Source organism: Lissotriton vulgaris, chromosome 9 (genome assembly GCF_964263255.1).
Source record: "Lissotriton vulgaris chromosome 9, aLisVul1.2, whole genome shotgun sequence".
Classification (NCBI taxonomy): domain Eukaryota; kingdom Metazoa; phylum Chordata; class Amphibia; order Caudata; family Salamandridae; genus Lissotriton; species Lissotriton vulgaris.
The window spans coordinates 613,666,805-613,683,108 of NC_141697.1; positions in this window are offsets into that span (position 1 = coordinate 613,666,805).

Consider the following 16,304-nt stretch of genomic DNA (forward strand, 5'->3'; position numbering starts at 1 on the left):
CCTACCATGTAAATTGATCAAGGAAGTCGAAGGCTGACAACTTTTTTTTTTGGGGGGGTCTCAGCAATGCAGAGAAATGGTTTTTGGCATCACTCCCTCTGCTGGTCATTCAGTATAATCTGCAGATGGAAAAGTCCACTGTTAGTCCATTAACAGAACTTGAACATTTCCACACTATGCAACACAACAAATATATTTGTATACTGTGCCAATAATCAGTACTATGGCGCCTGTAACAATGGTAAAATCCACAGCTCACTATAAATTCAAATCTCAATATTATTTTCAACCTAGCATACTTCTCTCAATCCAAAGCCTTATTTGCTATGACTCTCTACACCACGCTAGCACCTATATTAGGATGTAAATAAAAACATGTCAATGCTAGCCATGTGACAGGGGATCCTTCTCACTGCAATCCCGTTAGGTTATGGTACAGCAATAACTATCGAGTGACCTGATACGTTTTTGGAAGAAGGCTTATGCTAAAGTTAGTGGTAATAATAAACATTCTGAAGAACAGATTCTAACATCTTCATCGTTGCACATTCCTATCAGTTAACCAATAGAGAACTTGAGAATATTATGATCACCCACACCTACGAACAAATGTAGAAGTCTCTAATAATGCCCTAGATTCTTTCATTTTAACATCTTTATCTTCAACTGGATATCCTGCCTAGCCTGCTACCCATTTTAATGCCATGAAAAATGTATCCTATTGCTTTCTCTCACATCAGATGCCATCATGCTGTGGCTTTATGGCATCAGAGGACCTCATGACCGATTGCCCTGGGTGACAACAACACAGGACAATGAGACATCAGCAAATCCGCCCTAGTTGACTATTTGCTATTATGACTGCAAGGCAAGGTGGAAGTGTATTGGGAAAGTACTCTGCACCATTGAAAGCACTGGGCTCTCCTTTTGAAGTGGGTTAGAGTGACAAAAACACAGAGTATCCTAAAGAGCAATCCATCTTGAGTATCAGAGTCCCACATACAGAGAGCTGGGAGGCAGGGTAAATAAGCTTCCCGCGTTTCAAAGTAAGTCAATCGCTCTAACATAAGACAACTCATTCCAGCCTCAAAGACACTAATTTCCTGTGATGATAAATTGCTAGCACTAGTATCTCAAGTAGGATTTTCAGCCTTGTAGACAGTCAACGTCTTTCATAAACTATCATGATGCCAATAGCGTCATTCGCATGGCTTCAGTCTTTACAAATAATATGTATGCGGAAGACCCCACTAAAAGGTGCGAAAATCCAGAGCTCACTAAAAATTCAAATCTCAATTTTATTTTTAACCTATCATACTTCTCTCAGTCCAAAGCCTTATTTGCTATGACTCTACACCACGCTAGCACCTATATTAGGATGTAAATAAAAAGATGTCTATGCTAGCGACGTGACAGGGGATCCTTCTCACTGCAATCCAGTTAGGTTTTGGTACAGCAATAACTATTGAGTGACCTGCTACGTTTTTGGAAGAAGGCTTATGCTATAGTTAGTGGTAATAATAAACATTCTGAAGAACAGATTCTAACATCTTCATTGTTGCACATCCCTATCAGTTAACCAATAGAGAACTCGAGAATATTATGATCACCCACACCTACAAACAAATGTAGAAGTCTCTAATAATGCCCTAGATTCATTCATTTTATCATCTTTGTCTTCAGCTGGATATCCTCCCTAGCCTGCTACCCATTTCAATTCCATGAAAAATGTATCCTATTGCTTTCTCTCACATCAGATGCCATCATGCTGTGGCTTTATGGCATCAGAGGACCTCATGACCGATTGCCCTGGGTGACAACAACACAGGACAATGAGACATCAGCAAATCCGCCCTAGTTGACTATTTGCTATTATGACTGCAAGGCAAGGTGGAAGTGTATTGGGAAAGTACTCTGCACCATTGAAAGCACTGGGCTCTCCTTTTGAAGTGGGTTAGAGTGACAAAAACACAGAGTATCCTAAAGAGCAATCCATCTTGAGTATCAGAGTCCCACATACAGAGAGCTGTGAGGCAGGGTAAATAAGCTTCCCGCGTTTCAAAGTAAGTCAATCGCTCTAACATAAGACAACTCATTCCAGCCTCAAAGACACTAATTTCCTGTGATGATAAAGTGCTAGCACTAGTATCTCAAGTAGGATTTTCAGCCTTGTAGACAGTCAACGTCTTTCATAAACTATCATGATGCCAATAGCGTCATTCGCATGGCTTCAGTTTTTACAAATAATATGTATGCGAAAGACCCCACTAAAATTTGCGAAAATCCAGAGCTCACTAAAAATTCAAATCTCAATTTTATTTTTAACCTATCATACTTCTCTCAGTCCAAAGCCTTATTTGCTATGACTCTACACCACGCTAGCACCTATATTAGGATGTAAATAAAAAGATGTCTATGCTAGCGACGTGACAGGGGATCCTTCTCACTGCAATCCAGTTAGGTTTTGGTACAGCAATAACTATTGAGTGACCTGCTACGTTTTTGGAAGAAGGCTTATGCTATAGTTAGTGGTAATAATAAACATTCTGAAGAACAGATTCTAACATCTTCATTGTTGCACATCCCTATCAGTTAACCAATAGAGAACTCGAGAATATTATGATCACCCACACCTACAAACAAATGTAGAAGTCTCTAATAATGCCCTAGATTCATTCATTTTATCATCTTTGTCTTCAGCTGGATATCCTCCCTAGCCTGCTACCCATTTCAATTCCATGAAAAATGTATCCTATTGCTTTCTCTCACATCAGATGCCATCATGCTGTGGCTTTATGGCATCAGAGGACCTCATGACCGATTGCCCTGGGTGACAACAACACAGGACAATGAGACATCAGCAAATCCGCCCTAGTTGACTATTTGCTATTATGACTGCAAGGCAAGGTGGAAGTGTATTGGGAAAGTACTCTGCACCATTGAAAGCACTGGGCTCTCCTTTTGAAGTGGGTTAGAGTGACAAAAACACAGAGTATCCTAAAGAGCAATCCATCTTGAGTATCAGAGTCCCACATACAGAGAGCTGTGAGGCAGGGTAAATAAGCTTCCCGCGTTTCAAAGTAAGTCAATCGCTCTAACATAAGACAACTCATTCCAGCCTCAAAGACACTAATTTCCTGTGATGATAAAGTGCTAGCACTAGTATCTCAAGTAGGATTTTCAGCCTTGTAGACAGTCAACGTCTTTCATAAACTATCATGATGCCAATAGCGTCATTCGCATGGCTTCAGTTTTTACAAATAATATGTATGCGAAAGACCCCACTAAAATTTGCGAAAATCCAGAGCTCACTAAAAATTCAAATCTCAATTTTATTTTTAACCTATCATACTTCTCTCAATCCAAAGCCTTATTTGCTATGACTCTACACCACGCTAGCACCTATATTAGGATGTAAATAAAAAGATGTCTATGCTAGCGACGTGACAGGGGATCCTTCTCACTGCAATCCAGTTAGGTTTTGGTACAGCAATAACTATTGAGTGACCTGCTACGTTTTTGGAAGAAGGCTTATGCTATAGTTAGTGGTAATAATAAACATTCTGAAGAACAGATTCTAACATCTTCATTGTTGCACATCCCTATCAGTTAACCAATAGAGAACTTGAGAATATTATGATCACCCACACCTACAAACAAATGTAGAAGTCTCTAATAATGCCCTAGATTCATTCATTTTATCATCTTTGTCTTCAGCTGGATATCCTCCCTAGCCTGCTACCCATTTCAATTCCATGAAAAATGTATCCTATTGCTTTCTCTCACATCAGATGCCATCATGCTGTGGCTTTATGGCATCAGAGGACCTCATGACCGATTGCCCTGGGTGACAACAACACAGGACAATGAGACATCAGCAAATCCGCCCTAGTTGACTATTTGCTATTATGACTGCAAGGCAAGGTGGAAGTGTATTGGGAAAGTACTCTGCACCATTGAAAGCACTGGGCTCTCCTTTTGAAGTGGGTTAGAGTGACAAAAACACAGAGTATCCTAAAGAGCAATCCATCTTGAGTATCAGAGTCCCACATACAGAGCGCTGGGAGGCAGGGTAAATAAGCTTACCGGTTCCAAAGTAAGTCAATAGCTCTAACGTAAGACAACTCATTCCAGCCTCAAAGACACTAATTTCCTGTGATGATAAATTGCTAGCACTAGTATCTAAAGTAGGATTTTCAGCCTTGCAGACAGTCAACGTCTTTCATAAACTATCATGATGCCAATAGCGTCATTCATATCTCTTCAGTCTTTACAAATAATATTTATGCGGAAGACCCCACTAAAAGGTGCTGAGAGCCGTCAGACGCCCTGAACTTCATTCAATGACAAGCAAACCGATTAAATGAGAGTTTAACCTACCATGTAAATTGATCAAGGAAGTCGAAGGCTGACAACTTTTTTTTTGGGGGGGGGTCTCAGCAATGCAGAGAAATGGTTTTTGGCATCACTCCCTCTGCTGGTCATTCAGTATAATCTGCAGATGGAAAAGTCCACTGTTAGTCCATTAACAGAACTTGAACATTTCCACACTATGCAACACAACAAATATATTTGTATACTGTGCCAATAATCAGTACTATGGCGCCTGTAACAATGCGAAAATCCACAGCTCAATAAAAATTCAAATCTCAATATTATTTTCAACCTAGCATACTTCTCTCAATCCAAAGCCTTATTTGCTATGACTCTCTACACCACACTAGCACCTATATTAGGATGTAAATAAAAAGATGTCAATGCTAGCCATGTGACAGGGGATCCTTCTCACTGCAATCCCGTTAGGTTATGGTACAGCAATAACTATCGAGTGACCTGATACGTTTTTGGAAGAAGGCTTATGCTAAAGTTAGTGGTAATAATAAACATTCTGAAGAACAGATTCTAACATCTTCATCGTTGCACATTCCTATCAGTTAACCAATAGAGAACTTGAGAATATTATGATCACCCACACCTACGAACAAATGTAGAAGTCTCTAATAATGCCCTAGATTCTTTCATTTTAACATCTTTATCTTCAACTGGATATCCTGCCTAGCCTGCTACCCATTTTAATGCCATGAAAAATGTATCCTATTGCTTGCTCTCGCGTCAGATGCCATCATGCTGTAGCTTTATCATATCAGAGGACCTCATGACCAATCGCCCTGGGTGACAACAACACATTACAATGAGACATCAGCAATTCCGCCCTAGATGACTATTTGCTATTATGACTGCAAGGCAAGGTGGAAGTGTACTGGGAAAGTACTCTGCACCATTGAAAACACTGAGCTGCCCTTTTGAAAGCTGGTTTGAGTGACAAGAACACAGATTATCCTAAAGAGCAATCCATCTTGAGTATCAGAGTCCCACATACAGAGAGCTGGGAGGCAGGGTAAATAAGCTTCCCGCGTTTCAAAGTAAGTCAATCGCTCTAACATAAGACAACTCATTCCAGCCTCAAAGACACTAATTTCCTGTGATGATAAATTAGCTAGCACTAGTATCTCAAGTAGGATTTTCAGCCTTGTAGACAGTCAACGTCTTTCATAAACTATCATGATGCCAATAGCGTCATTCGCATGGCTTCAGTCTTTACAAATAATATGTATGCGGAAGACCCCACTAAAAGGTGCGAAAATCCAGAGCTCACTAAAAATTCAAATCTCAATTTTATTTTTAACCTATCATACTTCTCTCAGTCCAAAGCCTTATTTGCTATGACTCTACACCACGCTAGCACCTATATTAGGATGTAAATAAAAAGATGTCTATGCCAGCGACGTGACAGGGGATCCTTCTCACTGCAATCCCGTTAGGTTATGGTACAGCAATAACTATTGAGTGACCTGCTACGTTTTTGGAAGAAGGCTTATGCTATAGTTAGTGGTAATAATAAACATTCTGAAGAACAGATTCTAACATCTTCATTGTTGCACATCCCCAGCAGTTAACCAATAGAGAACTTGAGAATATTATGATCACCCACACCTACAAACAAATGTAGAAGTCTCTAATAATGCCCTAGATTCATTCATTTTAACATCTTTGTCTTCAGCTGGATATCCTCCCTAGCCTGCTACCCATTTCAATTCCATGAAAAATGTATCCTATTGCTTTCTCTCACATCAGATGCCATCATGCTGTGGCTTTATGGCATCAGAGGACCTCATGACAGATTGCCCTGGGTGACAACAACACAGGACAATGAGACATCAGCAAATCCGCCCTAGTTGACTATTTGCTATTATGACTGCAAGGCAAGGTGGAAGTGTATTGGGAAAGTACTCTGCACCATTGAAAGCACTGGGCTCTCCTTTTGAAGTGGGTTAGAGTGACAAAAACACAGAGTATCCTAAAGAGCAATCCATCTTGAGTATCAGAGTCCCACATACAGAGCGCTGGGAGGCAGGGTAAATAAGCTTACCGGTTCCAAAGTAAGTCAATAGCTCTAACGTAAGACAACTCATTCCAGCCTCAAAGACACTAATTTCCTGTGATGATAAATTGCTAGCACTAGTATCTCAAGTAGGATTTTCAGCCTTGCAGACAGTCAACGTCTTTCATAAACTATCATGATGCCAATAGCGTCATTCATATCTCTTCAGTCTTTACAAATAATATTTATGCGGAAGACCCCACTAAAAGGTGCTGAGAGCCGTCAGACGCCCTGAACTTCATTCAATGACAAGCAAACCGATTAAATGAGAGTTTAACCTACCATGTAAATTGATCAAGGAAGTCGAAGGCTGACAACTTTTTTTTTGGGGGGGGTCTCAGCAATGCAGAGAAATGGTTTTTGGCATCACTCCCTCTGCTGGTCATTCAGTATAATCTGTAGATGGAAAAGTCCACTGTTAGTCCATTAACAGAACTTGAACATTTCCACACTATGCAACACAACAAATATATTTGTATACTGTGCCAATAATCAGTACTATGGCGCCTGTAACAATGCGAAAATCCACAGCTCACTAAAAATTCAAATCTCAATATTATTTTCAACCTAGCATACTTCTCTCAATCCAAAGCCTTATTTGCTATGACTCTCTACACCACACTAGCACCTATATTAGGATGTAAATAAAAAGATGTCAATGCTAGCCATGTGACAGGGGATCCTTCTCACTGCAATCCCGTTAGGTTATGGTACAGCAATAACTATTGAGTGACCTGATACGTTTTTGGAAGAAGGCTTATGCTAAAGTTAGTGGTAATAATAAACATTCTGAAGAACAGATTCTAACATCATCATCGTTGCACATTCCTATCAGTTAACCAATAGAGAACTTGAGAATATTATGATCACCCACACCTACGAACAAATGTAGAAGTCTCTAATAATGCCCTAGATTCTTTCATTTTAACATCTTTATCTTCAGCTGGATATCCTGCCTAGCCTGCTACCCATTTTAATGCCATGAAAAATGTATCCTATTGCTTGCTCTCGCGTCAGATGCCATCATGCTGTAGCTTTATCATATCAGAGGACCTCATGACCAATCGCCCTGGGTGACAACAACACATTACAATGAGACATCAGCAATTCCGCCCTAGATGACTATTTGCTATTATGACTGCAAGGCAAGGTGGAAGTGTACTGGGAAAGTACTCTGCACCATTCAAAGCACTGAGCTGCCCTTTTGAAAGTGGGTTTGAGTGACAAGAACACAGATTATCCTAAAGAGCAATCCATCTTGAGTATCAGAGTCCCACATACAGAGAGCTGGGAGGCAGGGTAAATAAGCTTCCCGCGTTTCAAAGTAAGTCAATCGCTCTAACATAAGACAACTCATTCCAGCCTCAAAGACACTAATTTCCTGTGATGATAAATTGCTAGCACTAGTATCTCAAGTAGGATTTTCAGCCTTGTAGACAGTCAACGTCTTTCATAAACTATCATGATGCCAATAGCGTCATTCGCATGGCTTCAGTCTTTACAAATAATATGTATGCGGAAGACCCCACTAAAAGGTGCGAAAATCCAGAGCTCACTAAAAATTCAAATCTCAATTTTATTTTTAACCTATCATACTTCTCTCAGTCCAAAGCCTTATTTGCTATGACTCTACACCACGCTAGCACCTATATTAGGATGTAAATAAAAAGATGTCTATGCCAGCGACGTGACAGGGGATCCTTCTCACTGCAATCCCGTTAGGTTATGGTACAGCAATAACTACTGAGTGACCTGCTACGTTTTTGGAAGAAGGCTTATGCTATAGTTAGTGGTAATAATAAACATTCTGAAGAACAGATTCTAACATCTTCATTGTTGCACATCCCTATCAGTTAACCAATAGAGAACTTGAGAATATTATGATCACCCACACCTACAAACAAATGTAGAAGTCTCTAATAATGCCCTAGATTCATTCATTTTAACATCTTTGTCTTCAGCTGGATATCCTCCCTAGCCTGCTACCCATTTCAATTCCATGAAAAATGTATCCTATTGCTTTCTCTCACATCAGATGCCATCATGCTGTGGCTTTATGGCATCAGAGGACCTCATGACAGATTGCCCTGGGTGACAACAACACAGGACAATGAGACATCAGCAAATCCGCCCTAGTTGACTATTTGCTATTATGACTGCAAGGCAAGGTGGAAGTGTATTGGGAAAGTACTCTGCACCATTGAAAGCCCTGGGCTCTCCTTTTGAAGTGGGTTAGAGTGACAAAAACACAGAGTATCCTAAAGAGCAATCCATCTTGAGTATCAGAGTCCCACATACAGAGCGCTGGGAGGCAGGGTAAATAAGCTTACCGGTTCCAAAGTAAGTCAATAGCTCTAACGTAAGACAACTCATTCCAGCCTCAAAGACACTAATTTCCTGTGATGATAAATTGCTAGCACTAGTATCTCAAGTAGGATTTTCAGCCTTGCAGACAGTCAACGTCTTTCATAAACTATCATGATGCCAATAGCGTCATTCATATCTCTTCAGTCTTTACAAATAATATTTATGCGGAAGACCCCACTAAAAGGTGCTGAGAGCCGTCAGACGCCCTGAACTTCATTCAATGACAAGCAAACCGATTAAATGAGAGTTTAACCTACCATGTAAATTGATCAAGGAAGTCGAAGGCTGACAACTTTTTTTGGGGGGGGGGTCTCAGCAATGCAGAGAAATGGTTTTTGGCATCACTCCCTCTGCTGGTCATTCAGTATAATCTGCAGATGGAAAAGTCCACTGTTAGTCCATTAACAGAACTTGAACATTTCCACACTATGCAACACAACAAATATATTTGTATACTGTGCCAATAATCAGTACTATGGCGCCTGTAACAATGCGAAAATCCACAGCTCACTAAAAATTCAAATCTCAATATTATTTTCAACCTAGCATACTTCTCTCAATCCAAAGCCTTATTTGCTATGACTCTCTACACCACACTAGCACCTATATTAGGATGTAAATAAAAAGATGTCAATGCTAGCCATGTGACAGGGGATCCTTCTCACTGCAATCCCGTTAGGTTATGGTACAGCAATAACTATTGAGTGACCTGATACGTTTTTGGAAGAAGGCTTATGCTAAAGTTAGTGGTAATAATAAACATTCTGAAGAACAGATTCTAACATCTTCATCGTTGCACATTCCTATCAGTTAACCAATAGAGAACTTGATAATATTATGATCACCCACACCTACGAACAAATGTAGAAGTCTCTAATAATGCCCTAGATTCTTTCATTTTAACATCTTTATCTTCAGCTGGATATCCTGCCTAGCCTGCTACCCATTTTAATGCCATGAAAAATGTATCCTATTGCTTGCTCTCGCGTCAGATGCCATCATGCTGTAGCTTTATCATATCAGAGGACCTCATGACCAATCGCCCTGGGTGACAACAACACATTACAATGAGACATCAGCAATTCCGCCCTAGATGACTATTTGCTATTATGACTGCAAGGCAAGGTGGAAGTGTACTGGGAAAGTACTCTGCACCATTGAAAGCACTGAGCTGCCCTTTTGAAAGTGGGTTTGAGTGACAAGAACACAGATTATCCTAAAGAGCAATCCATCTTGAGTATCAGAGTCCCACATACAGAGAGCTGGGAGGCAGGGTAAATAAGCTTCCCGCGTTTCAAAGTAAGTCAATCGCTCTAACATAAGACAACTCATTCCAGCCTCAAAGACACTAATTTCCTGTGATGATAAATTGCTAGCACTAGTATCTCAAGTAGGATTTTCAGCCTTGTAGACAGTCAACGTCTTTCATAAACTATCATGATGCCAATAGCGTCATTCGCATGGCTTCAGTCTTTACAAATAATATGTATGCGGAAGACCCCACTAAAAGGTGCGAAAATCCAGAGCTCACTAAAAATTCAAATCTCAATTTTATTTTTAACCTATCATACTTCTCTCAGTCCAAAGCCTTATTTGCTATGACTCTACACCACGCTAGCACCTATATTAGGATGTAAATAAAAAGATGTCTATGCTAGCGACGTGACAGGGGATCCTTCTCACTGCAATCCCGTTAGGTTATGGTACAGCAATAACTATTGAGTGACCTGCTACGTTTTTGGAAGAAGGCTTATGCTATAGTTAGTGGTAATAATAAACATTCTGAAGAACAGATTCTAACATCTTCATTGTTGCACATCCCTATCAGTTAACCAATAGAGAACTTGAGAATATTATGATCACCCACACCTACAAACAAATGTAGAAGTCTCTAATAATGCCCTAGATTCATTCATTTTAACATCTTTGTCTTCAGCTGGATATCCTCCCTAGCCTGCTACCCATTTCAATTCCATGAAAAATGTATCCTATTGCTTTCTCTCACATCAGATGCCATCATGCTGTGGCTTTATGGCATCAGAGGACCTCATGACAGATTGCCCTGGGTGACAACAACACAGGACAATGAGACATCAGCAAATCCGCCCTAGTTGACTATTTGCTATTATGACTGCAAGGCAAGGTGGAAGTGTATTGGGAAAGTACTCTGCACCATTGAAAGCACTGGGCTCTCCTTTTGAAGTGGGTTAGAGTGACAAAAACACAGAGTATCCTAAAGAGCAATCCATCTTGAGTATCAGAGTCCCACATACAGAGCGCTGGGAGGCAGGGTAAATAAGCTTACCGGTTCCAAAGTAAGTCAATAGCTCTAACGTAAGACAACTCATTCCAGCCTCAAAGACACTAATTTCCTGTGATGATAAATTGCTAGCACTAGTATCTCAAGTAGGATTTTCAGCCTTGCAGACAGTCAACGTCTTTCATAAACTATCATGATGCCAATAGCGTCATTCATATCTCTTCAGTCTTTACAAATAATATTTATGCGGAAGACCCCACTAAAAGGTGCTGAGAGCCGTCAGACGCCCTGAACTTCATTCAATGACAAGCAAACCGATTAAATGAGAGTTTAACCTACCATGTAAATTGATCAAGGAAGTCGAAGGCTGACAACTTTTTTTTTTGGGGGGGTCTCAGCAATGCAGAGAAATGGTTTTTGGCATCACTCCCTCTGCTGGTCATTCAGTATAATCTGCAGATGGAAAAGTCCACTGTTAGTCCATTAACAGAACTTGAACATTTCCACACTATGCAACACAACAAATATATTTGTATACTGTGCCAATAATCAGTACTATGGCGCCTGTAACAATGCGAAAATCCACAGCTCACTAAAAATTCAAATCTCAATATTATTTTCAACCTAGCATACTTCTCTCAATCCAAAGCCTTATTTGCTATGACTCTCTACACCACACTAGCACCTATATTAGGATGTAAATAAAAAGATGTCAATGCTAGCCATGTGACAGGGGATCCTTCTCACTGCAATCCCGTTAGGTTATGGTACAGCAATAACTATTGAGTGACCTGATACGTTTTTGGAAGAAGGCTTATGCTAAAGTTAGTGGTAATAATAAACATTCTGAAGAACAGATTCTAACATCTTCATCGTTGCACATTCCTATCAGTTAACCAATAGAGAACTTGGGAATATTATGATCACCCACACCTACGAACAAATGTAGAAGTCTCTAATAATGCCCTAGATTCTTTCATTTTAACATCTTTATCTTCAGCTGGATATCCTGCCTAGCCTGCTACCCATTTTAATGCCATGAAAAATGTATCCTATTGCTTGCTCTCGCGTCAGATGCCATCATGCTGTAGCTTTATCATATCAGAGGACCTCATGACCAATCGCCCTGGGTGACAACAACACATTACAATGAGACATCAGCAATTCCGCCCTAGATGACTATTTGCTATTATGACTGCAAGGCAAGGTGGAAGTGTACTGGGAAAGTACTCTGCACCATTGAAAGCACTGAGCTGCCCTTTTGAAAGTGGGTTTGAGTGACAAGAACACAGATTATCCTAAAGAGCAATCCATCTTGAGTATCAGAGTCCCACATACAGAGAGCTGGGAGGCAGGGTAAATAAGCTTCCCGCGTTTCAAAGTAAGTCAATCGCTCTAACATAAGACAACTCATTCCAGCCTCAAAGACACTAATTTCCTGTGATGATAAATTGCTAGCACTAGTATCTCAAGTAGGATTTTCAGCCTTGTAGACAGTCAACGTCTTTCATAAACTATCATGATGCCAATAGCGTCATTCGCATGGCTTCAGTCTTTACAAATAATATGTATGCGGAAGACCCCACTAAAAGGTGCGAAAATCCAGAGCTCACTAAAAATTCAAATCTCAATTTTATTTTTAACCTATCATACTTCTCTCAGTCCAAAGCCTTATTTGCTATGACTCTACACCACGCTAGCACCTATATTAGGATGTAAATAAAAAGATGTCTATGCTAGCGACGTGACAGGGGATCCTTCTCACTGCAATCCAGTTAGGTTTTGGTACAGCAATAACTATTGAGTGACCTGCTACGTTTTTGGAAGAAGGCTTATGCTATAGTTAGTGGTAATAATAAACATTCTGAAGAACAGATTCTAACATCTTCATCGTTGCACATTCCTATCAGTTAACCAATAGAGAACTTGAGAATATTATGATCACCCACACCTACGAACAAATGTATAAGTCTCTAATAATGCCCTAGATTCTTTCATTTTAACATCTTTATCTTCAGCTGGATATCCTGCCTAGCCTGCTACCCATTTTAATGCCATGAAAAATGTATCCTATTGCTTGCTCTCACGTCAGATGCCATCATGCTGTAGCTTTATCATATCAGAGGACCTCATGACCAATCGCCCTGGGTGACAACAACACATTACAATGAGACATCAGCAATTCCGCCCTAGATGACTATTTGCTATTATGACTGCAAGGCAAGGTGGAAGTGTACTGGGAAAGTACTCTGCACCATTGAAAGCACTGGGCTGCCCTTTTGAAAGTGGGTTTGAGTGACAAGAACACAGATTATCCTAAAGAGCAATCCATCTTGAGTATCAGAGTCCCACATACAGAGAGCTGTGAGGCAGGGTAAATAAGCTTCCCGCGTTTCAAAGTAAGTCAATCGCTCTAACATAAGACAACTCATTCCAGCCTCAAAGACACTAATTTCCTGTGATGATAAAGTGCTAGCACTAGTATCTCAAGTAGGATTTTCAGCCTTGTAGACAGTCAACGTCTTTCATAAACTATCATGATGCCAATAGCGTCATTCGCATGGCTTCAGTTTTTACAAATAATATGTATGCGAAAGACCCCACTAAAATTTGCGAAAATCCAGAGCTCACTAAAAATTCAAATCTCAATTTTATTTCTAACCTATCATACTTCTCTCAATCCAAAGCCTTATTTGCTATGACTCTACACCACGCTAGCACCTATATTAGGATGTAAATAAAAAGATGTCTATGCTAGCGACGTGACAGGGGATCCTTCTCACTGCAATCCAGTTAGGTTTTGGTACAGCAATAACTATTGAGTGACCTGCTACGTTTTTGGAAGAAGGCTTATGCTATAGTTAGTGGTAATAATAAACATTCTGAAGAACAGATTCTAACATCTTCATTGTTGCACATCCCTATCAGTTAACCAATAGAGAACTTGAGAATATTATGATCACCCACACCTACAAACAAATGTAGAAGTCTCTAATAATGCCCTAGATTCATTCATTTTATCATCTTTGTCTTCAGCTGGATATCCTCCCTAGCCTGCTACCCATTTCAATTCCATGAAAAATGTATCCTATTGCTTTCTCTCACATCAGATGCCATCATGCTGTGGCTTTATGGCATCAGAGGACCTCATGACCGATTGCCCTGGGTGACAACAACACAGGACAATGAGACATCAGCAAATCCGCCCTAGTTGACTATTTGCTATTATGACTGCAAGGCAAGGTGGAAGTGTATTGGGAAAGTACTCTGCACCATTGAAAGCACTGGGCTCTCCTTTTGAAGTGGGTTAGAGTGACAAAAACACAGAGTATCCTAAAGAGCAATCCATCTTGAGTATCAGAGTCCCACATACAGAGCGCTGGGAGGCAGGGTAAATAAGCTTACCGGTTCCAAAGTAAGTCAATAGCTCTAACGTAAGACAACTCATTCCAGCCTCAAAGACACTAATTTCCTGTGATGATAAATTGCTAGCACTAGTATCTCAAGTAGGATTTTCAGCCTTGCAGACAGTCAACGTCTTTCATAAACTATCATGATGCCAATAGCGTCATTCATATCTCTTCAGTCTTTACAAATAATATTTATGCGGAAGACCCCACTAAAAGGTGCTGAGAGCCGTCAGACGCCCTGAACTTCATTCAATGACAAGCAAACCGATTAAATGAGAGTTTAACCTACCATGTAAATTGATCAAGGAAGTTGAAGGCTGACAACTTTTTTTTTGGGGGGGGTCTCAGCAATGCAGAGAAATGGTTTTTGGCATCACTCCCTCTGCTGGTCATTCAGTATAATCTGCAGATGGAAAAGTCCACTGTTAGTCAATTAACAGAACTTGAACATTTCCACACTATGCAACACAACAAATATATTTGTATACTGTGCCAATAATCAGTACTATGGCGCCTGTAACAATGCGAAAATCCACAGCTCACTAAAAATTCAAATCTCAATATTATTTTCAACCTAGCATACTTCTCTCAATCCAAAGCCTTATTTGCTATGACTCTCTACACCACACTAGCACCTATATTAGGATGTAAATAAAAAGATGTCAATGCTAGCCATGTGACAGGGGATCCTTCTCACTGCAATCCCGTTAGGTTATGGTACAGCAATAACTATTGAGTGACCTGATACGTTTTTGGAAGAAGGCTTATGCTAAAGTTAGTGGTAATAATAAACATTCTGAAGAACAGATTCTAACATCTTCATCGTTGCACATTCCTATCAGTTAACCAATAGAGAACTTGGGAATATTATGATCACCCACACCTACGAACAAATGTAGAAGTCTCTAATAATGCCCTAGATTCTTTCATTTTAACATCTTTATCTTCAGCTGGATATCCTGCCTAGCCTGCTACCCATTTTAATGCCATGAAAAATGTATCCTATTGCTTGCTCTCGCGTCAGATGCCATCATGCTGTAGCTTTATCATATCAGAGGACCTCATGACCAATCGCCCTGGGTGACAACAACACATTACAATGAGACATCAGCAATTCCGCCCTAGATGACTATTTGCTATTATGACTGCAAGGCAAGGTGGAAGTGTACTGGGAAAGTACTCTGCACCATTGAAAGCACTGAGCTGCCCTTTTGAAAGTGGGTTTGAGTGACAAGAACACAGATTATCCTAAAGAGCAATCCATCTTGAGTATCAGAGTCCCACATACAGAGAGCTGGGAGGCAGGGTAAATAAGCTTCCCGCGTTTCAAAGTAAGTCAATCGCTCTAACATAAGACAACTCATTCCAGCCTCAAAGACACTAATTTCCTGTGATGATAAATTGCTAGCACTAGTATCTCAAGTAGGATTTTCAGCCTTGTAGACAGTCAACGTCTTTCATAAACTATCATGATGCCAATAGCGTCATTCGCATGGCTTCAGTCTTTACAAATAATATGTATGCGGAAGACCCCACTAAAAGGTGCGAAAATCCAGAGCTCACTAAAAATTCAAATCTCAATTTTATTTTTAACCTATCATACTTCTCTCAGTCCAAAGCCTTATTTGCTATGACTCTACACCACGCTAGCACCTATATTAGGATGTAAATAAAAAGATGTCTATGCTAGCGACGTGACAGGGGATCCTTCTCACTGCAATCCAGTTAGGTTTTGGTACAGCAATAACTATTGAGTGACCTGCTACGTTTTTGGAAGAAGGCTTATGCTATAGTTAGTGGTAATAATAAACATTCTGAAGAACAG